This window comes from Canis lupus, chromosome 6 (assembly GCF_011100685.1).
Source record: "Canis lupus familiaris isolate Mischka breed German Shepherd chromosome 6, alternate assembly UU_Cfam_GSD_1.0, whole genome shotgun sequence".
Lineage (NCBI taxonomy): Eukaryota > Metazoa > Chordata > Mammalia > Carnivora > Canidae > Canis > Canis lupus.
Window position 1 is genome coordinate 61,490,982 of NC_049227.1, and position 23,385 is coordinate 61,514,366.

General features: G+C 39.7%; 2 long non-coding RNA genes across 3 annotated transcripts in view; one reads left to right on the plus strand and one right to left on the minus strand.

Annotated features, from left to right (window-relative positions):
- Positions 1 to 1,370: 1,370 nt before the first annotated feature.
- LOC111096414 overlaps positions 1,371 to 23,385 on the plus strand; it is a 29,911-nt gene continuing 7,896 nt past the window's right edge. Inside the window, exon 1 of the long non-coding RNA XR_005360438.1 lies at positions 1,371 to 1,555. This is a non-coding gene — a long non-coding RNA (uncharacterized LOC111096414). The remainder of the gene's footprint in view (positions 1,556 to 23,385) is intronic.
- The window catches only part of LOC119872364, a 31,280-nt gene continuing 12,541 nt past the window's right edge, over positions 4,647 to 23,385 (minus strand). For both annotated transcript variants that reach the window (XR_005360439.1, XR_005360440.1), the window contains exon 3: positions 4,647 to 5,125. This is a non-coding gene — a long non-coding RNA (uncharacterized LOC119872364). The remainder of the gene's footprint in view (positions 5,126 to 23,385) is intronic.

Sequence of the window (23,385 nt, forward strand, 5' to 3'; positions counted from 1 at the left end):
GAGAATTATCTCATGCACTGAAACATTTTAACTTGATTAGAATTGCCTTCCATTTCACTTATTTTAGTCTTATAACTGAATAGCATTTCTTTCAAAGCACAGAGATAACTTATATTGATAGAGTTATAAAATCTTGTTCAAATTTTGCTTAAAAATCTAATTTCCCTGACTTTCATGTTGACAGACTGTTTCCCATGTTCTTGTTTTTGTTTTTTGTTTTTTGTTTTTTTTGTATTCTCTTAAGACTCTCTAAATCAAAAACTGCTTGGGAAGGTTGGTATCAGGATTCTGATTTAGAACATAGCATAATTCTCCAGAATACAGCCGCAGCCCAGGCATTGTTTGGCTGATTTTTAGCTCCCTGCAACTACTGGTCTCAGGGTGGGTGGCAACAGCCTGAAACACAGCAACACTGGCAAATGGGGATTTTTTTCTCTCTCTTCTGAAGGATGCTATCTATTTTGGCAGATAGGATTAATTCCATCTAGTCAGATATATCAGGATCATGTACAGAAAGCAGAGTTACTGGAATGACATTTATCATTGATTCTGGAGGTGTCTGGTGTCCCTTAAACATTGACATGCAACCCCCTGCCCCAGGAAGCTGCCTTGATGGCCCAACTCCTAATCTGGCTTCGGCTGCTCCAATTTTTCACATGTATTTAATCCTCACAACGATGCTAAGAAAAGAAGTCATATTATTATACCCATTTTAGAGATGGAGAAATTGAGACTTAGATAACGTAACTTGCCTAAGGACTAACTGGAAAGCAGAGGAGCCATGGTTAGACCAGAACTTCAAAGCCTGTGTTCTTACGTACATCACTGTCTACTGAGACCTTGAGGAAAAGTAAGCACACATTTCACTTACATTCGTATTTTTGAGTTTCAACCAAAATGGCTATTTTTAACTTGAGACTCCCAAAATCAGAAGCAAGCACTAACTATGGGTCTTATTCAATCACACCAAGGAGGCAGTGTGTCAGGTGGTAGGAAGAGCCCTGGTCTAGGAGACCTGGTCTATGAGTCATAGTACCTGACACATAGTAGGTGTTCAGTAAACACTTGTGAAATTGAGCCCCACAAGTTACTATATACATTTGATTATGCTTTTCTCCTGGATGTTCAAGAGGACACTCTAATTAAAGATCCCATAGTTCACAGCAGCATCACAGGGGTTGCAAAGCATGGTAGTGTAGCATGAAGAACTACCACCATTTACTGAAAAGCCATTAAATCTCCTTCATAGTAGAGAATTTGGGGGACAAGGATAATGAGATAATGTAGGAGACTTTTGCTCAAAGTAGCCTCTGCCTCTAAGTGCTATTTTGTTCAACTTGTCTTAACTTCTAACTTTGTCCCAGAAAAATCTCAAGGGAAATGAAATTAAGCTGTTTCCCAGATTTGCTTTTCAAAATTAGTCCTGGGCCGGCCTTCAATACTGCAAACACATTCTGTGTGGCCACAAGGGAGGCCTGACTGCACTGAATTCTTGGACCAACTACGAAGCTTTGGGGGCCTGACAAGCTGAGGAAATGCAAGAAAAACGACACAGGTGGGTGTTTTGCACTAATTACTGCCCACCCTGCTGGTCTGTCCGGGGGCATACACCTCTTGGCCTGGCCCTTTGGTTTGTCCTTGCCCTTTCCTGCTATTGGAAACAATGTCTGTTTGCTGCCTCTGCTTGGATTTGGGGCTGGGGAAAGTCACCCACAATGACTAAATAAGGCCAAAGTTTTGCACAAGTGCTGAGGGACCATCATCAAAGTCCCTGTAGTTTCCCAATCCAAATGGTCCCTCTCCATGGAGGTGGGAGGTGGCAAAATTTTACTTGACATTGGCAGCCACCAGCTGGGGTGAGTCATCCCTTCAGAGAACCCATCTGTAAATACTAGACTTCGGCAAGGACTTGGTTTTATCATTTTCTTGGGAACAAAGGCATTCAATTTTAAATCTGCATATTCATCATCCTGGAGAAATAAACACAGTGTGAAACTAACTAAAAGATTTAATAGTCAACATTTAATAATTCCCCAGTCATATGTGGGACAAGATTTTGTTCTAAAGAACGTTAACAACTCATAGATATGTGATCGTGCAGCCAGCATTCAAGAAAGCTATCTTTCTTTCCCACAATAGATTTTTCTTTCATTCTGTGTGGGTTTTCAACAGATTACCCCCAAGAGGAAAAGCCTGCCTACTCTGTCTTTTCCTTATGGTGCTGTGGTCATGGAGTTTTAAGCATTGCTGGGAATTTCCTTTGTATCACAGTCTTTCTTACCTTCTCATCCTTAAAGTCATCTTTTCAATGACATTCTCCCTTTAAAAAATTTTAATGTTAACTATAAGAACTACACCAGACATGAGTCTTCATTTCAAGCTGGTTCTCTGTTTTTTTTTTTTTGTTTTTTGTTTTTTGTTTTTTTCTTAGCCACTGAAAGATTGCTTGGGCCCTGGGAAAAATGTAATCTATTGGCTTCGATAGAAAGATTGAGGGAGGAAATTTTAGGAGTCGAACATTCATGAACGCTCTTGCCAATAAAAATGTGGATTTCACCAAGACTTCTTTAAAAAAATGTGGAAAGTTGGGAGAGATATAGAGGCACTGTTTGTGATTGAACTATGTAGGTTCTATTCATGAACTCTACTTCTTTTCCATCATACAAGAAATTAATGAAATCTAAACCAATCCCTCTTGCATAGACATTATTCAGTAGTAACAAGTCCCAATAATGGGGAATCCAGGCTTCCTTCTGTCTAATCATATGGCCATTTCCCCAACTGTTTCACACATGCTAATGGAGTGCGACAAGTAAAATGTATTTGGCTCAGTATATGGTCCAACATGAAATGGCTTCACAACGATGAAACTCCTAATCATTTTTCTCCTAATCTACCACTGCTTTAGGGGGTTGGTGTCTTCCCTGTCATGAGCGATTTCAGTGCACTGATCAGGGTGGACTTGACAGATTCTTTATCAATGTCAAGTGTCTTTTGTGGTTAAGTCCAGTAACGCTAAAACAAAACGCCTCATAGATATTAGATATATGGTGGCATTACAGAATTCTCTTGCAGGCAATATTTTTTGGTCAACCTATGAAAAGAAAAATGGAGTGAGGGCTAAAATCAAAGGAAGATGCAGCAAAAGTCTTGGCAGTTATTTCTGTGGAAGTCAGACAATGTGACTGACATGGGGCCAATCACTCTCCCCTCCTCCATTCAAGTTAGAATAGAACAAAGAGAAATTGCCAACAAAGAAAGCAATGATCTAGGGGGAGGGGACTGAATCTCAATAGGTTTTTAATTTCAAGAAAAAGAACAGTATTGCAGAAAAACATAGGACCCCTGCATAGGCACACACATACATCCATAAGTACATGCCTACCCTTATCAATGAAAATCATACATCTTCCATATGAATTTTTCTTTTGACTCGTGAAGTTAATCTGTTAGGCTTCACTGACATTACCAAGTCTCCCAATATCTAATATTAGTGCAAACTGGCTCAGAAAAAATACAATCCCAAAGTCTCTGAGTAAAATAGAGACTCTGGTTGTTGTTAAATTTGCTTTTGGTAAGTAGAGTTTGCAGTGCCATCAATATTGTGCCTTTTCCAGCAGTCTAGCCACGACAACTTCATTATGGAGAATGTTTGCTTTTTCAATTCATAACAATGGCTCTCCTACCAGCAAATTTTACAAGATCCTCTCATAAGTGTACAGGTGAAGGCTGCCAATCCCCTCTTCCCCCAAATAAAGAAAATATCCCAACCACTTGCTAAATCTGTGGTAAACTGTAGTAAGCCAATGTTTCAGAATACCACTCTCCAGAATAGCATGGAATGCAGGAAGTCTCATTGTCTTTTAGAAACCTGAAAGCCAAGGATAATAAAGTCCTCATCAAAGCTGCAAATGGACAGTAGAAAGAAGTGTTCTAAGTGTTGTGGGTGCTAACCTGGAATTGTTATTTGTTACACTATCAAATCCATAAATTAGTAGGAATGAGCAAGACAGTCTGCACACCCCAAGTTCTCAGCCATCAGCTGCTCTTTTCTACTACACAGTTAAAGGCTAAGGCTATTTCAATACTTTATATGATTTTTTTTCTTCTTTGTACTAATTTAGAAAGTTGGTACTTTAATGTAATTGAATTCACTGAGGCTAAAAATGTCCAGACCTTTTTAATAGGGTACACTTCAATATTAAACTTTGGGGTCTGTTCTCCTCCCAAGTAGGCACTCAGCTCCCATTAGCACAAATGGCAGTTGTACACAAACATTGGGTAGGAAGTATATATCTCTTTGTCTCTTTGTACTGAGCTCCAAAGAGGGGGGCGGGCAGGGGGAAAGAAAAAGAAAAACAACTTTGAGATTGAATAAAGGAGGTAGAGTTGTTGATTCATTTACCAAGATGAAATTAATGCCTGGCATACCCCAAATTTCAGGGAGCACACACTTTTAATAAGTGAGATGAGAAAATTTCTAAATCATTTTGAATAATACCTAAACCATGTTTCCCTGAGAAATCTGTTTTCCCTCCATCCCCAGCACATACATTAGACCCATTTTGCACTTGTTATGTACATAATGATTCTAGACAACACAAGACAATTTCATGATTTTTTTCTTATCATTTTTACTTATCTACCAGTGAGCCAATTTATGCAGCTTAAACCACTGCTAAAGAAGATGCATCAAAAATTGTCTGTAATCATTACAAATAATAGCATGAAATGTTCACTAGAAGCTGTTTTCTTATCATATTTTCATTAAAACGTCTTTTCACCTGCTTTGCTTTCCCACGTCTGAAACCTGCATTGTAATCAGTCTTATTAACTGAGAACATAAATATGATTTATTATGGTCTGATAATGGAAGCTACGTGGACCCAGAGAAGGGCTATATTGTCCTTTGATAAAATGGCTCTTTTCTCTCAAATGGAGAGCTCTATCATGAGAACATGCAGAATGTAGTGAGTGATTATTTCCTCAGGGTGAGTGATGGCGAAGCCCGACAGAAAATCTTCTTGTTGACCATGACAGCCTCAGAGGGTCCCCAAACCTCCCTGAGTTTGACAACCTGCAGACACTTTTGATGAACTGTATTCTTCTGTCAGAGACAGCCTGTCTGGGAGGAGAAAAGAGACCTTTATTGTCTGATCGGCTATTATTGTCTTGATCTTTTATAAGCAATCTCTAATGCACATGAATATAATATCCTTTCACACAAGTGCCAAGCATAATAGAAATGTAGTTATAGGACACTCCCCCTGGTTATGTAAATGTCCTTACACCATAATTAAGAGAGATGGTTGGTGACTGATAGGGAAAGAAAGAGTAATCAAACTGTTGTAGCATTCCTCCCTATTTTAAAGACTTCAACCCGGGGTAAACAGCATTTATGGTAGCTGTAGTGAAGCAGGTAATTTTGAAGTCTTGGACTAAAAGGAAAAATAGTTTCGAATATGGTATTAGTGTTATATTTTTATTAAACATGCAAATGGCAGCTGGTTTTCAGCCAAAAGTGATTACCATGCTGATATGACTTAGAAGAAAATGAGTATGCCTCTCAAAATACCTGCTGAGGGTTACAGCAAGAACAAAGACCTATTAATAAGGAATGTACTTGCACAAATGGGTCCTCCAGTCCAAATAAAGTTCTCCAATAAATTTCCCTCTTATCCATTTCCAGAAGCCCAAATAAGGCAAAAAAAATATTTTTTCAATTAACAAATATATTTGCGGGCAAAACTCTTGCAATTATTGGGCAATTAAATCTACTTCTTAATGTGGCCCTTGGGAGCCATCTCCATTTCTGAACTGTGAAGGATAGTTCTAGATGGTCTTTGAGTTTGGTGACAGAGGTTTTCTGATCTTCCAGATAAAATCCAACCAGACTTGTCGCAAGCAGGCCAGCCCATGGAGGCCAGTAGCCTGATGCTCAACCTCAGCTGCTGGCAGAAAGGAGAAAAAGACATCACCCATCTGAAAAACTGTAATCCCCCAGCAAAATACAATACTCAATTTTTCATTAACCTTCTGACATCTGGACTCAGAGTAGCCCCACACTAATCACTAATGGGTTTTGCATTACCAATTAGTGGAGCAAATACCTCTAGCACTGGTGCCAAAGGGTTAATCATTAGTTTCACACCACTGGGTGGTCAGAGTAGAAGAGCAGCCCTGAACCCAAAAGAGGGGAGACTGAGGGGCAGGGAGGTTGGAGAGAGTTCTCATTATTGAGAAGAAACATGCGGCTCACAGGCATTGACCTCCGTATCTCTCTCCTGGCATCTTGCCTCGAGGTGGATTTAGGTAGTGCACAAGCATGCGCATGCCCACACACGTGCACACAGTTACACCTAAGGTTGGACCCAGAACAAATCAGCAACCTCTCCAGTCTCTGCAGAGCCTGTCCCATCAAAGGTAGAATCAGACCAGGGGAATCTCTCTCCCTCTGTCTCTCAGCACCTCTCTCTATTTGCTTCTCTAAGCAATGACTTTCCCATGGGAATGAAAAAATGTGCCATTGCAGAGGGAGCTGGGGTTTGAGAAGTGTTTGATCTCTCTTAAGAGATAGTTCTCTGAAGTTCTGCCAATGCTCGATTATCTGTACAAATGAGGCTTACAGAAAGTATGGAAAGATTTGATTCACAGATAATCTTCAAACTCCAGTTTGGTCTATATTTTAGTTTCTTTCTGAACAAATTGTACCAGAGCAATTAACAAACAAAGCTGATTGGATGTTTCCTTTCTCCTTTTATGGTCAATTTTGAGGATGTCAGCAGCATGAGGAAATTGTCAAAACACTGGCAACGAGGAGAGAGGAAAGGGAAGAAACAAAATACCCGGATAGTCTGTAAACTAGATAATCTGCTCCTGAATAATCGAGAAGAATCTAATTTCAAAGATAATAAAAGAAGGCCCAGAGAGCAATTCCATCTTGAAAATGCACAACCCCTTTCCCCGACCCCAAAACAGCCAGTAGGAAAACAAATAAGTAAATAAAAAAACCACAAGAAAAATGTGAACCTACTGTCCCCAACCACATTTTCCCTGATTTAATCTACATATGTTCCAAGTTAAATTATATTCTCAAAAGGGTCAGGGCAGGGAGGAGGAGAAGGAAGCACAGAAGACACTTAGTGTTCTCTCTAGCTTTGTTGTCAGGTAGCAACGGGATTGTGTTCAAAACTATACCACCTACAACTCCTGAAATTGAACCACTTCTCTCTCTCCTTTTTTCTTTTTTCTTCTCTCTCTCTCTCTCTTTAGGAAACCCAACATTCAAAAAAGGAACAGCCATGACTCAGCACTTTATTATTTTTTTTAGTCCCAAATTTTTGATTCCTTATACAAAAAAGTACTTGAGAGCATTTGAGACTGAAATGAGAAACTTTGCTACCCTGAATTCTCCACGGTGCTTCCACTCAAGGCCAGAATTTAAAACTTTTCAGTTAAGGAAAGAAAGACTTTTAATGAGCCTAATCACGCACATTATTTTGGCCAGAGTCATTGACTGACTGCACTTATTTCGTTCTGCTTTAGAAATGAAAATCTAATAAAGTAACTGACAGTTTAAATGTCACAGAAATTTTCTCCAACATCCCAACTGGAATTGTGAAAACAGGCTCAAATTCCTCTAATCTCCCTCTCTTTCACCTTCAAATGCCACGCTTCTAAACCAAACCATTTCCTAAGAAATAGCAGAACTTGGTTGGGTTCAGAGGTCGGGGCAAGGGTGGGGAGGAGGAAGACTCTTTCTTCAAGTTGGAGGGGATTTGCTTTTTTCCACACACTAAGGCAAGAAGGACCGGAATCTTGAGGCTGGGAATGTTCTGCCTCTTGCAAGGGAATTCAAAGGAGCCATTGTGTTTGATACTTTGCTTCCCAATTGGCCTCTGACAGCAACATCAGAAGCAACAGATACTCCAGTTCTACATCTGGAAAGAGGCATTTTTTTCACAAAGAAAGAAAAAAAAAAACCCACTCCTGAAGACATTGAAGCCTAATTACTCCATATTCCATTGTCTTAAAGATTGAGATCTCTCTGATACTATGTGATAACCCCTTGAGGAATGGGAGCAGCTCCATTAGGACTTGAACAGATAGCATTTCTATGCTTCCCCTTCGATAAAGCTAATATTCAAAATAAGCAAACTGGTCGGATGCCTTCGTTTCCCCAGCCACTGAATTGTAATGATCATTGCAGAGGCTACAATACCATTAATTAAGGTGCCAAGTGGAAAATAAACTCTTCACTAGAATGTAAAAGGGATTCAGGCTGAACAGGAGTAAACAATCAAGGAATCAGTTTAGGTTAACCACTGTCCCACTTGCTCTTCTGGCAGATGTATAAATCGAGTCCTCAGATTTATGATGGGGCCTTTAGAGTTCTGAATAGTCTGGACCATAGCATCATAAATCCATGCTAAGGAACAGAAAGTATTCTGAGCACCATGGTCATTACACTCATGGTAGATGAGGCCACTACACAATATCCCATGGTAGAAATTTCCCCCATTTCTAGCGCTACTGTGACCCAAACAGAGATGAGCCAAGGGCAGGAAAAGGAAAAAAGAATGGGAGTACACTCTGGGAAGCACTGAGCAGGTACAGAAGAGAAGGTGGGGCAGGAGAGAGGGCATTAGTTGGTAGAGAGGGTTTATGAAACTATTAGCGAGGATGATAAGGGGGAAAAAGATAACCACTGAGAAAGCATCCTTTCCCAAATTTCAATCACACGTGAAGAACCCTGGGTAATTTTAGTTGTTCTGTCAGCCAAGTTAAATCCTGAGCCTCTCAGAAGCCATTGGAAATGTCTCAGGTTATTTTGCTGTTTCGATGGAAATTAAACTTGTAAATCAATAATAGAACAGAACCAACTCTGTGTGAAAGCACTATTCCTTTATCTTCTATTCTCCAGCATTCTTGCCCAAACAATTTAAGGTTCCAAATGCAAGTGAAAACATTTAAGTTTGAGATTTCCTTGTACAATTTCAGTATAAGTCTCCTATTGAAAGAACATTGTGAAGTCGACACGAAGAATAAAATTGTATAGCACTCTTCTGCTCATGGGCTAGACCTTGAAAGCTTTTGAAGTGATTGGTGTGTGCATCCCAGGGGAACCTAGGATTGCAGACATGAGTAACATCAACAGACTCCTCAAACTTGCCCCTGTTCATCCTTTGCTGGCTCTGCTCCACTGTTGTCCTTCTCCTGGGCATCTTCTTTTCCTCTTCGTCTCTTTTTAATGTATGTCATCTGCTATTCTTTCCTCTAGATTTTTACCATCTGTTATTCAGCTTTATTTTTTTCTATTGTATATTTTTGTCACAACTTCTTTATTTTTATTATCCCATGATAAGCTTTGCATTCCTTTAGACCACACGCACAATATTAAATAAGTCTTTGAACTAACGATATCAATTCCCATTATAGAGACAGCTACTCTCCCCATCTCTAGCTGCCTTTCTCACTCCAACAATTAAGACTTTTGACATCTGGAGCAAGATTAAGAAATGTGTATCCATTGCTGGCCCGTTGCTGGTGCAGAAATGGTGGTGGTTGCTGAGAAACCCTGAAACAAACACCAATCAAAGTGACAGTGTGACATTCCCAGCAAAGACCAGAACTAATACTTGGGAAGAGTGTCCTCTAATCCTTGATTCTTGAACCCCAACCCTGAGACCCCAGGAGTACCCAGTGCATCCATGGTTCCAAAAAAAACCTCAGTCTGGTTCTTGATTCTCAACTCCATACTGAAAAATTAGACTAAAGCCTAATTTGGAGTAATCTCATTTCCTAGTGACCTTGTGGTCACTCTTGTGAACACTTCTTCAAGGCTTTGCCAAAATCCTACATTTTTATTCACTCCATTGTAAAGGTTTCATTTGGCTATAAAGACTTATGTCAATTAAAATTATATTTTTTCATCTTCTTGGAGGCTTCACATTGACAACGGACTGTATGACTGCATCTGCTGTGTTGAGTGATCTCTCAGCTATAATCACAGCCTCTGGAGCATGTCATTCCCAGCATCATTTTTTTTTTTTTTTACAAGTGTGAAAATATTAAAGTTAAATATTCTGCAATAGAGCATCTCCTTGTGCTAATCATCTGATTTAAAGTTAAAAAGGTAGAAACCTCATATATATGACAAAGATTAAAAGGAGAAATGAAATGAAAAATATGGAAAGGGTGGCACCTGAGTGGCTCAGTCCATTATGCATCTGCCTTTGGCTCAGGTCATGATCCCAGGGTCCTGGGATCAAGCCCCTCATCGGGCTCTCTGTTCAGCGGGGATCCTGCTTCTCCCTCTCCCTCTACCTGCTGCTTCCCCTTCTTGTGCCCGCTCTCTCTCTCTCCATCAAATAAATTAATTAATTAATCTTTAAAAAAGAAAAAATATGGAAAGGGACATTCTCTTCTGGGACTGTCATTCAGGTAGAGGCAGGCAGATAACTCTTCCTGATTCCTGAGCATGGGAGGGTCATTAGCCAGAGAAAGCCAAACCTTTAGTTTCCACTTCTTACACAATCACTTCTGGGACTATTGACAGCAGAAGTCAGCCAGCGAGAGCTCAACCATCCTGATACACAAATGCATGTTATGTGATAAACACATGATGGAGTTCTCACAAAATGGGATGGACAGTAGAGAAAAAGAAAAATCAAAAATAGGGTATCCCACACTGAGGAGTCCAATAGTGATGACGACATAAAACTCATTTCAAACCATATAACCATAAAACGGAAATCTCTTGCCCATGTAACTGGAAAGTCCAAGATGAGGTCTAGCTTCTGATGTCGCTCACCCAGATGCTCAACAGTGTAGTTAGAAATCTATTTCTTTTTTCATCATCTCTTACCTCTACCTTATTCTGTGTTAGTTTTAGTTTCAGGCAAGATTTTTCTACCTGGTGGTAAAGAAAACCAGCAGCAGCTCCAAGCTTACACTGACCTTTACCAGGGCATCCTAGGAAAAAAAGTATGTCTTTCTATTTCCCAGAAATTATATCAAATCCCCAAAGGACTCTTAAGAGTGCTACTTGGATCATTTGCTGATGGAGAAGCCTGACCATTTGATTGACAGCCTTACCAGAGTCACAAGGAATGTGGGAGGGGTAGATCTCAAGGAAAAAAGGCTTTTATCAGAAGAAAGGAGAATGGAGGCTGGGTAGTCAAAGGCAGATGTCCTTCAAGCAGTGCTCTTCCAGTCACTCTGAAACTAAATCACTTGCAGGAGACTTAGGAACTCATTAGCATCCCCTGGCTCAATGGAAAGATAGCTCCTCACCTTGCTCCAAGTTACTGCAGTGTTTTTTGTTTTGTTTTGTTTTTGCCTGAGCAGAGAACAGACTTCAGCACTTTATGAGCCCCAACTACATGGATGAATAAGATCTACTCAGCAGCTTGCAATGATTCCTTTATTGCCATTACTGACCATCATGTAAATAAGTAGTTACTGACTTAAGAACTCACTATTTACTCAATAACCCTTGATGGGAACTGTGATCCCTTTACACACTGTTATAGAAGTACATAATTATAGACTTTTCAAATGGGTATTTCTTTTAGGCATTTGCCTGTAATAGCTCCTTCAAAGCTGTTAAGCTTTTATCATGTGAAGACCCAAGTAGAAAATATTTAGTTCACTCCTCATTGACCTAATAGAGAACAAACTCATCTTTAAGATGGTGTTAGCTTCCTGCCAAGAACACATGGATAACCTTGTAAAAAAAGGTCTGGCTTGGGCTATTTGGGCAGGAAATCACATTGCTATTAGATCGCACTCACCTCATTTGGTAATTAAATATTGACACTAACTCATCATTGGTCATTGTTTCTATAGTCCCTCCTGAAGGAAGCCTTGTCACATCCACTTGTCCTGACTTTATTACTTACTATCCAGTGAGGGTCCCCTAAAAGTAAAGATCCAGGTGGGTCCCCTGACTTCAATCTATTTCATTACTGAAACGCAGCTTAATTCTTATTTAATGGAGAGTAAGTTTTTTAGGCGTATTAAATAAATTGGTCACACCAAGGAAACCACATAGAAGATCACTGAGAGATACTTGCTGAGGTCATAGGCTCAATGAAATTCTGTGATATACATTGCAGTGCGATGCATATATCTGACACAATGAATATATGCAACGTATATCACATACAAAAATTAGTGACACACCATGTTCAAATGGGTCTTAAGGATACATAGTGAAGTTTAACTTGCTTAGTTCAAAACAAGACACCACAAAGTGTTCACAGCTCTGTCAAAGGTGGAAGGCTAAATGAGGGAGATACAAAGATAAAGTTTGTGATCATGCTTGCTCAGCTACATCAGGATTTTACATTTACGAGCCCCATGTCCTACCATTCTCACTCTCTCTCATCCTCACCATTTACAACTTCTACCTCAGTCTCGGAGAAGTGCAGCTCCTTTCTCAGCTTTCTACCTTTGCACATGCAGCTTCTTCTGACCAGAATCCCCCCTCCTCCTTTTTTCCATCTACACCTTACTAAAATGTCACCTCCTCAAAGAAATTTCCCTCGTTCATGCAGGCAGAGCTAGCCACACACCATCTCTGCTTCTGAAGCACATTCTACAAGCATCTATTTGAACAATATGCATTTGTTTGTATGCTCTCCCCTGACTACACTTTTGAGCTTTGTAAAGGTCAAGATTATGTCTGATTCATGACTGTCTCTTTAGGACTCTTGCAGAGTACCAGGTACAAACAAGTCTTTAATAAAATGCTGAGTGACAGTCATTTATTTGACTGCATTCCTTCTGTGGAGAAAAAGCAATGTTGCCCTCACTGCATTTCTGCTGTCTGGGCCTCATAGTTCTCGTGGGAAAAGAGATACAGGTACATAAACAGGATTAGATTAATTCAGTCAATGCTTATGGAGAGTCAAGAACAAGCGATGGGTGGAAGGGGACTTGGAAGCTTGAGGAGAGGAAGGAAGAAGAGAGGGAGAGAGCAAGCCAAGAAAGATGGAGTAAGGCATTGCAGAAGGAGTAGGACAGCATGAGCTGAGGGGAAGAGGAAGAGCATGAAAGAAGGAGAAATCTAGGAACTCTAAGGGGAGGGAGCTTGGGAGCAATGGGAAGTGCAAGGGTAAGAGACTCCACGTCAGAGAGGCCGGAGTAGGACTCACCACTGACAGTTTGCATTGCCAGGCTGAGCAATTTGCAGTTTGGACTCTGCAATGGTGGAGATAAGGAGAAGAGAGTGACAAGGAGGCATCTGGTCCCACGTGGGCTTTGGTAGACCAATGAGGACGCTATGAAGACTTGGTCTCCAATGCTGCAGAATCAAAAACTTGAAACATGATTTGCAAGAATCTAATGTCTCCATCAATTTTAGTGAAACACAGGCCATCCTGGATGCAGCAAATGAGAGAATAACTTGCAGGCGATCAGCCCTGGCATTCCGTAGTCTCCAGATCCTCAAGTATGCCAGGTACTTGCCGCGTCCTCTGCCAGGGACCCACTTAACCCTAGGCATTCTCATGGCTTTCCTTCTGTCATTAAGGTCCCTGCTCCAATATCATCTTTACAGAGAACCCTTTCCTAACTGCCATGTCAAAATAGGAGTCTATCACCCTAGCCCGTTGTCCTGCTTTATTTTTTCCTCAAATCACTACTGACCACCTGAAATCATATTAAATGTCTATTTGCCTATGCCCTTACTATCTATATCCTCCAATACAGGAAGTGTCAAAGTTTCTATAAAGAGTTAGATAGTAAATATTTTAGAATTTGCGGGACATATTGTCTCTGTAGTAACTACTCAACGCTGCCAGGGTAGCATGCAAACATTCATCAACTCATAAATAATCATTTATTTATGCTTGTGTCCCAATAAATCTTAACTCACAAAAATAGGCTGTGGGCCACATTTGCCCATGCGTCATAATTTGCCAATCCCTGCTTTACTAGAAAGATCCATGAGGTCAGCAACTCTTTATCGTGCTCACTCATGGATTTCCAGAGCTTGGCACATAGTAGGCACTCAATAAGTAACTTTTAAAGAATGAATGAATGAATGAATGAATGAATGGAGTTCTATGGAAAACAGGATTAGAGGGATACTACACCCATGGGAAAAAAATATATATATATAATATTTATATATATGCCCTTTGTGATGGTTAATTTTACATATCAACTTGGCTGGGCCATGGTGCCCAGAAATATAATCATCATTATTCTGGATGATTCTGTGTTTGGGGGTGAAATTAATGTTTAAATTTCTGGACTCTGAGTAAAGCAAATTGCCCTCTACATGGGGTGGGCCTTATCCAATTAGTTGAAGAACTGAAGAGAACAAAAGAATAACCTCTCTTGAGCAAGAAGGAATTCTGCTCACAGATGGCCTTTAGACTTGCTCTATCAACCCTTCCCTGGTCTCCAGCTTGATGGCCCATCCTACAAATTTTGGACTTGTCAGCCTCCATAATCATGAAACACGTAAGTCAACTCCTTAAAGTATACAAATGTGTGCACACACACACATTCATCCTATTGGTTCTGTTACTCTAATAAACACATAAATATACATCAGATTTACTTAATTGTCAAGGCAGGAAACCAGTCAGTTCAGTAGAACTGGAAGACTTTAGCTGGTCATGCTCTAATCATTGTCATATCAGAGCTCAGGGGTGCCCTATGGTCTTCAGGGAAATGTTCCTCAGCTCATATATTTTCCCCAGAAAATAACTTTCTGTGCTTGGTTTCCACCCATTTCCACTTCTATATCTAGTCAACTTGGGTGTGCACCATACATGAGAGTCATACAACATTGCTCACTCCTCACCATTCCCTGAAGGTCAAGCTCTCTCAAGTTTCTATACTTTTGCATATGCTACACCCTCTGCCTGAAATGACATCCGACTGCCTTTTCACCTGGCTAATTCCTTTCCACTCTTCCACAGCTCCCCTGGAAACCCCCATAGGACAGGGCTAGATGTTGATTTGCTTCTGTTCCACCTCCAGACTCCTCCCTGTCCCACTGCCAAATGTGATCTGCAACCTCCTCAAAGGCAGAGACTCCTGCTCACCTCTCTTACTCACCTCTTCCCACTGCTAGTCTATACCTGACATGCAAATAGGGCTTCGATGGGCAAAGATCTATAAATGAAGAAAAATAATTTAAGCAACTAGACCAAGTATAAGATGGTGTTGCTTACTTGTGATCTGAAAAATACAGCTTAGTATCACCCAAGGAAGATGCAAAGCCAATTCCAAAGGTACGAAGTATCTGCTCTGGAGGCCTCTGGCTGGGCAGAGCTCCTGGTGACTTAGAGAAAGATTGCTCAGAGTGAGCACCAAAGGAGGGAAGGTACTGCACTCTCCTCTCAGCTCCATGCCATCTTTCTTCCTGACTTCTCAAAACACTAATGAGGTGGGAGTAGGGTGGGAGGTGGAGTGATTAAAAATAACCAAAGCCTGAGCAACTAGTTTCAGCTCTCCCCCATCTCAAAAATGTTGAGCTCTCACTATGGGAGTAATTTGGGGGCTCATGTCTTTTCGAAAGACACTACTAGGAAAATGGGATTTGCTTTACAGCAATGAACAGACAGCTTAGATGAAACACATCTGACCCATGGAGGCAGGTTCACCTGGTTGACAAGAGATCTCATTAGCATGAGTGTCCTAGTAGATGTCTCCTAACTAGCTTGGATTTTGTTCTAGTAGATTATAAGACTTCCTGGTTCTATCACCTGACCTGCTCTAGAACTTTTGTGCTTCGAGCTTTTGTTTCTTAGTACCTCAGTTTCTGCATCTGTAAAACAGGGAGAATAATTCTTGCCACCTGCCACACAGGAGGGTAATGCAAATAAACAAGGCAGCATCTGTAAAGCACTTTGCATTTCCATTACTTCCTCTCTATGAATCTGAAGTAGGATTATTATTACTGAAAATGTCAGCTATCATCTGAAAGGCTTATTTCAATCAAAAGGCTTTCTTGAGGAACATTTCATAAAGGAAAAGTGAAAGCATGCACATTCTCCTTGGAACTATCATAATTAGTCCCAGTAACAGTTGGGCCATTTTTTTTTTCAGTTCATTTATAGTCAGATTCTACAAAATTGAAAACATCCAACATCTGGGCTGAAAAACTTGTACAAAGCCAGAAAGCCCCCCAAATGGGCATGTGTGGGCTTCAGCAACATAGGAGCCAGATGTACTTTTTGCCTCAACTACTCTTTTCAACCTTTAGGAAAAAAAATATAACTAAATTTTCACATTTAAAAAATCCTTGGTTTTCTTCTCTATTTTTTTTAAAGTATCTTCTCTGATTAGTCACAAATTTCAGACTCTTTCCAAATAATCAGGAATCTCTAGAAAAGGAATCTTTTAATGAATGTATAAAAGCACTTAGGGATCCAGTTTTAACATGTAAACTTTTACAGAGACAAAGAACAATTAACACATATTGCCCCTACATTATGGCCAGGGCCTGTTTTAAACACTGAGTGGTATTATCTCATTTAATCTTTGTATCCATTCCATGAAGTGGGTACTATCATCTTTCTCATTTAGCAGGTAAAAAGAATCCAAGAAACAGGGAAATTAAGTAACTTTCCCAAAGCACCATTAGTACAGAAAAAAGCAAAGTATTTTGGTCACTTCTTGATGTTTCAAAGAAAATTTTGCTTATTTCTACCTAGATACAGCAAGAACCTAGGACAATCTTTGATATAATAAATTTAAATTTTCCCCAACCAGATTAAACCACACTGTCTCCTGGGAGACACAGAGCCCATACTACAGCTTCCAGAGATCAGATGGTTCAGGCTCCAAGAAACAATCCTAATTTGAAAATTTGCCTGTTTCTGCCATCTTCTTTGATATTCTAGGGGAAGAAAACACACACACACACACACACACACACACACACACACATTCACAGTAACTTTTTTCAGCTATTTGCTGAAGAAAAGCTGTCTTCAATTCCTGTTGTTTGCAGCACGCCACCCAACAGCATCTAGAAGCTTCCTCAGGGAAGCAGGGGAATTGGGTGGATTGCCAAACAGCCTTAGAAAATCTGCTGGGACACTCCATCGAAGGGCTTTGTGAACAAAGATAAAGAAAGCACATTAGCGTTGCCTTGTTTCATGAAAAAAGGAACACACACAACAAAACTTGATTACAAAATCTCATTTTACAAACTCAAGGTAAGATGCACCTCCCTGGGGCAATGGCCCAGCACCCCCGTAGGGTTCTTCTACCCTGTGCTCTCTAAGTAAAGACCTGATTCGACTCCAAGGGTTGGGTTAGATAAAACCGGAAGGGTTTATGTGCTCAGCATTTAACTTTAAACATTTCTTCATGGAAATTTACAATGCACATAATTTACATATTCAATACCAGTGACAATTTACTTCTCCCATCTGAACAGGGCTTTCAACTATGCCACTTGAACTAAATTAATAAACAGTAATTACAGAATGTTGTGTGAGCTAGCTGTTGATGTTGAGCAGATTCTAATCAACACCTTCTTTTAAGGGCCAATTAAAGCTGAATGTATGCAATATAAACATCTTTGAGTATTTAGACATGAACCGCAGAACAAGGTAAAAAAAAAAAAAATTTAAAATCCAAACAATTAGACTAGGGATGAGCCAGTCAAACCTGGAGAGATGGACCCTTTTCTGCCAGTCTCTAAAGTCATGTTAATTTCCTCAAATGATGAGAATTTTTGTGAAATGGGGAGGGGCTCTAAGGACTCATTAGGCCAAACCCCATCCGTTTTGAGATTTCTTCAACATCTTGTATTATTTTCCATATGCTTTAAGTTTCATGGCATTTCTTTTTAAATTGCCTCACTTTTCTCCTTAATTCATGTGCATCTCAGTGAAAACTTAATCTCCATATTTCTGACTCATTTATGTATAAATCATCTATGTGCCATTCGGTATCTAAGAAACCTCTCCCAAAGCCCCTTCCTTGGCCATCCAGGAACTTCAAAACAGAGTGTGCCCCAGGCCCCTCTATGGGGGGTTTTATCCCAAATAAATAAAACACATACAAATTACTGAGGAGAGGGATTAGGAGCTACGGAGAGGAGAAATCAGACAGCATTTCAATCATCAATAGTCCTTCAAATCAGTTACCTCTGTTTCTTCACATGGCAGCATCTGGGGCTGGCTTCATGGCTTTGGGAAAGAGAGTATAGGGGAGACATTCCAGGAATGGTAAAAACTCTGGATAATGTACAGAACTCCAATAGTGACCACTGTATGTGGTAGTGAATGGGTTTCTCCCATAGCTGGGAGATAATGATAACCTCATTTCTTCCAAAATAAGCATCTCAAGAGGTTGGAATGGGAGCAATTTGCCTATTGATAGGGCTTTCTATGGAACAGAAGACGGCATCCCTATGTGAAGTCTAGGATGAGCCTAGTCTGAGTGGATTCATGAGGATACACTCCTGAGCCTCATCACCTATAACCCTGCCTCCCCCTTTCTAATATAGCCTCAAGGGCTATAACTTACCAGCGCCCTGCTTTCCTCAGGCTAATTGACTCCTGCTTTTACAACACACCTGGGCCATCTGTCCTTCCTCTTTTCTATGCAAATCTCCCTTTTCTCTCACCTGGACTTGCCTCATCCCTGACTATCCAAACTGTGCCCAACCTCAAGGCTAACTTTAGGCTTCTCCTCCTGTGGATTGTTACCCACTCCACTTACAGCTCTGCTCATCTTCGCCTCTTAACTAGATTACAAACTGCCTGAGGACAGAGATTTTGTACTTACCTGCCTTTGCCATGGCACCTAGCTAGCCTAGGACTATTTATTTGAGAAAGTGTTAAATGAATATTTGTTAGATGAATATGAATGAAGCTTTTTTCAAAGTCAACAAAATGAAAGTCTCTTTTGGCTTCAAATATTTCCCAATAAAATTTGGAAGTATAATGATAGACTCTGTGCCAGAAATCAAAATTTCAAGATAGTTCTTATTCACTAGTCATATACTAAAGAGGAGGATTATGGAGCCATGGGGCTGGGAAGGACCACAGGAAATCATTTTATCCCATAGTCCTGCCTCTGAAGAGGACTATGCTAAATATACTCTTGAAAGATACTTGCTGATTTTTGCTCCATGTAGAATTATAACCACAGTAATATTAATAGCGATCATTTATTGAGTGCTCACTACAGGAAAGAAAAGGCTCCTCATTGCTGTCACTCCAGCCTGTCTGAGGCCTGGGAGCCACATTTCTGTGAGTACAAGCCAGGTGTGCCTATGAAGTGATGCCACCAGGGAAGATGCTCCAGATTCTCCTATCCCTCATCTTTGATCCATTTGAACAGTTCAGTTTTGCCCTCCCTCTCTTCACATTCCGTACGGCTCCATGGATAATCTTCTCATGGCATCACTCAACATCTCAGCTCAGAAGCAGGAAAGAAGAGAGTTCTGGGGCGGCAACGTAAGCCCTTAGGCCTCTCCGGAGCTTTGATCCCATATTTCTAACCATGTGTATGTCATCTTCACTGGTGTCAAATAATGTACCTCAAACATTACGTGCCCCCCAGTGAATCTCTGTACCCTTTTCCTGCTAAAACGAGCTCTTTTTTTTCTCTTTCTTGTTTTCTTTTCTTATAAATAGTATCAGTACTCATTCTTTCACCTGTACACAAAATCTGAGCTTTATCTTTGACAATATGGTATGGAGGAAAGAGTAGGGGCTTTGGGGTCTAATAGGACTGAATTTGAAAACTGCCTTAACATTGACTAACAGCTCTGTGGCTTTGGATAAACTTGTCTGAATATATTTTCCCACCTGAAAATAGAAACATATTAACAAGGCTATCACATATTAGACCCTCAAAAATGTTTATTTCCTTCACTTTCTTCCTTTTTCTCTTCTGTCTCACCCTATCTCCCTTTCTCTCTCCTTCTCCTTCCCGCAAAACAAACCAATCACCAAGCCCTATTAATTATGAATTTTGAGTAACTCCTCCCTTCTTTCCACCCCTACTCTTTTCAACATCTCACCTGCAATAGCTCCTGATCCACATCTTCTACAGCTGTTTCCTTCTTCTCTAATCTATCCTGCTCTCTGCTATCAATTATATGAACAACTAACTCCCCTACGTAAAAAATCCACATTTGTTCACAGCTGCTTCTAGGATTAAAAACAAACTCCTTGGCAGTATATTCACGGCCCTTATACTCCTAACGTACTTTTTCAGTCTTTTCTCCTGCTAGTTCCCAAAGCTCCTCCTAGGTTTTATCTGAGTTCTTGCCATTCCTTGATTATGTCATGTTCTTTAGTACCAATGGGTCTTCATGCATGCAATTCCCTTCCTCATCCAACACACACACAACCTGGCAAACCTCTGCAGACATTTCCTGACACTGATTAAATGTGATTTTCTTGTGAAAACCATCCTTGAACCACATAGGCTAGTTAGGTTGTTCCCTCTGAGCTTTCAAAGGCCCTAATTAATTGTGGTTGGTATCTTGTCCTCTTTCCATTCCAACTGTCCCCTGGGTCTTGACATTGCTTTATATAGTTTCACATCCCTACAGGTTGTATCCACCCTGAATCCAAATGTCCTGCACCCTGGTATTCCCTGCCTGTATAAATACATACGACAGTCATCCCTTCTGAGAGAGCAAAGTATTAACTTTTTAGCCTGGACTTTGGTATCAGAGAATCCAAGTTTCCAGTCTTAGCTTCACTGTATATTAATTGCATGATCTTCAACCAAATGCCCAAAGTCCCTGAGCCTTAGTAGTACCTTCCTCATGTAACTGTTATAAAGATTAAATAACTGGCATAAAAATAGACATATAGGTCAATGGAACTGAGAGTCCAGAAATAAACCCTTACATTTTTTGTAGTCTATTGATTTTCTATGAGGATGCCAAGACAATTTGACAGGAAAGAATAATCTTTCAACATATAAGGCTGAGACAACTGAATATCCATATGCAAAAAAATAATATTGAACCCCTACCTCACATCATATATAAAAATTAACTCAAAGTGGATCCTAGACCTAAATATAAGAGCTAAACTATAAAACTCTTAGAAGAAAATACAGGAGTAAATCTTCATGAGCTTGGATTGGAAAAGTTTTTGATGTGATATCAAAAACACAGGAGATGAAATAATAAATAAGATGTACTTCACCAAAATTAAAGAATCAGGGATGCCTGGGTGGCTAAGTGGCTGAGCATTCACCTTTGGCTCAGGGCATGATCCCAAAATTCTGGGATTGAGTCCCACATTGGGCTCCCTACAGGGAGCCTGCTTCTCCCTCTGCCTATGTCTTGCCCTCTTTCTCTGTGTCTCTCATGAATAAATAAATAAAATCTTTTTTTAAAAAAATAAAGAATTAGAGGCTTCAAAGGACACTATCAAACTGAAAATACTACCACAGAATAGGAGAAAATATTTGTCAATCATACTTCTGATAAAGGAATCTGTATCCAGAATATATAAAAAAACTTAAAACTCAACAATGAAAGACCATAACCCAATTTAAAAATAGGCAAAATATTTGAATAGATACTTCTCCAAAGAAAATATACAGATGACCAACAAGCACACGAAAAGATGCTCAACATCATTATTTGTGAGGGAAATGCAAATTAAAACCACAATGAAATACCACTTTACACCCACTAGAGTGGCTAAAAAATAAATATATGGACAATAATAATTTGTCAGTTTCTCACAAAGTTAAACAGAGAGTTGCCATATGACCCAGCAATTGCACTCTTATGCAAATACCTAGGAATATAAAAAATATATGTCCACACAAAGTTGTACACCAATGTTCATAGTAGCATTATTCATAACAGTCAAAAATTGGGAGCAATTCATATGTCTGTCAATCGATGAAGAAACAAAATATGACATATCCATACAATGTAATATTATTTATGTAAAAAGAAATAGATGATACATGCTACAACATGGATGAAACCTGAAAACTCTGTAAGTGAAATAAGCCAGACCCAAAAGGTCACATATTGAATTATTACAATTATATGAAAAGTTCCAAATAAGCAAATCCATGGAGACAGAAAGATTAATAATCACCAAGGGATAGGGAGACGAGGGGAATAGAAAGTGCCTGCTGATGGGTAGGTATTTCTGTTTGGGGTGATCAAATGTTCTGGAATTAGATAGTGGTGGCAGTTTGCACTCTTCTATGAGTATCCCAAAAGCACTGCATTATATATTTTAAAGAGATAGATTTAATGGTATCTGAAATATATCTCAATAAGGCTATTATAAAAAATCATTAAAGTTAAAAAATATTGAAGATTATGTGAGATACTCGGCACATGGTAAATGTACAATAAATAGTAGTTACTATTATAATGTTCACCTCTTTTGCTGGATTGTTTTTATCCTGTGATAATGTCTGCATTGATTTCTGGACACCTGAACATGAGCCTCTTGAAGATAAGGACCATGATTTGCTTAGAATTTATAACTTTTTTATTTCTCTCTCTCTAGTCTCTGGAGAGATGTTTGGCATAGACAAACCTATATAAGACATCACATCACATCACATCACATCAGATAACTATAGATAAATTAAAATGAATGAGTGAGCAAGTGAAGTTTTCACATGCATGTTCAGCACCTGTATACTATACTGGGCTTGAGCTTAGACATTTTCAGGAAAACACAGACCAACATGCAGGGTTGCTAACAGTCCCAGGGACCCTTCACAGCTATTCAAAACCCTGAGTTTGGAGGGAGAGAGAGGAGTAAACAGAGATAGCTAAATCCTAGATAAGGTTTCACTTGGCCTGACCCCTTCACTGAGTTACTGTCAGTTCTCCTGAGTTAAAGTTCTTCAGAAACTGATAAATTCAAACTTCAAAACACAGAAAAACTCAGAGCTAATAAAAAAAAAAACCTAAGATTTTTAATTACTTTTATTCTAAATCATAACTTTCTCACAAAAAGCTGCCAGTGGCTCTTTCTGAGCTCTCCTGAGAAAGCGTAAGTTGTGATTTGGTAATTCCAGTCCCATTTTACACAGGATTCCAGTCTCCTTTCCTGTCCCTAGGAGAGACTAGCAATCAGTCACAACATATTTCCTACCAAGCCTGGATGTGGCTAAAAATCCTCTCAACACAGTACTCCAAGAAACCACTACAACCTGTTTCACTTATCTATTGCTGCATAACAAATCACTCTAAAACTCAATGGCTTAAAATAATAACCATTTTATTATCTCAGATGGGGCCATTAGTTGAAGAACCTCAGTTCTTCTCTATCTAACTTCTCTGTATTACTTGGGCTTATCATAGCATGGCAGATAGGTTCCATGAGTGGAAACTGCCCATTCCAAAACATCATTTCCACCACATTCTACTGGTCAAAATCAGTCACAACA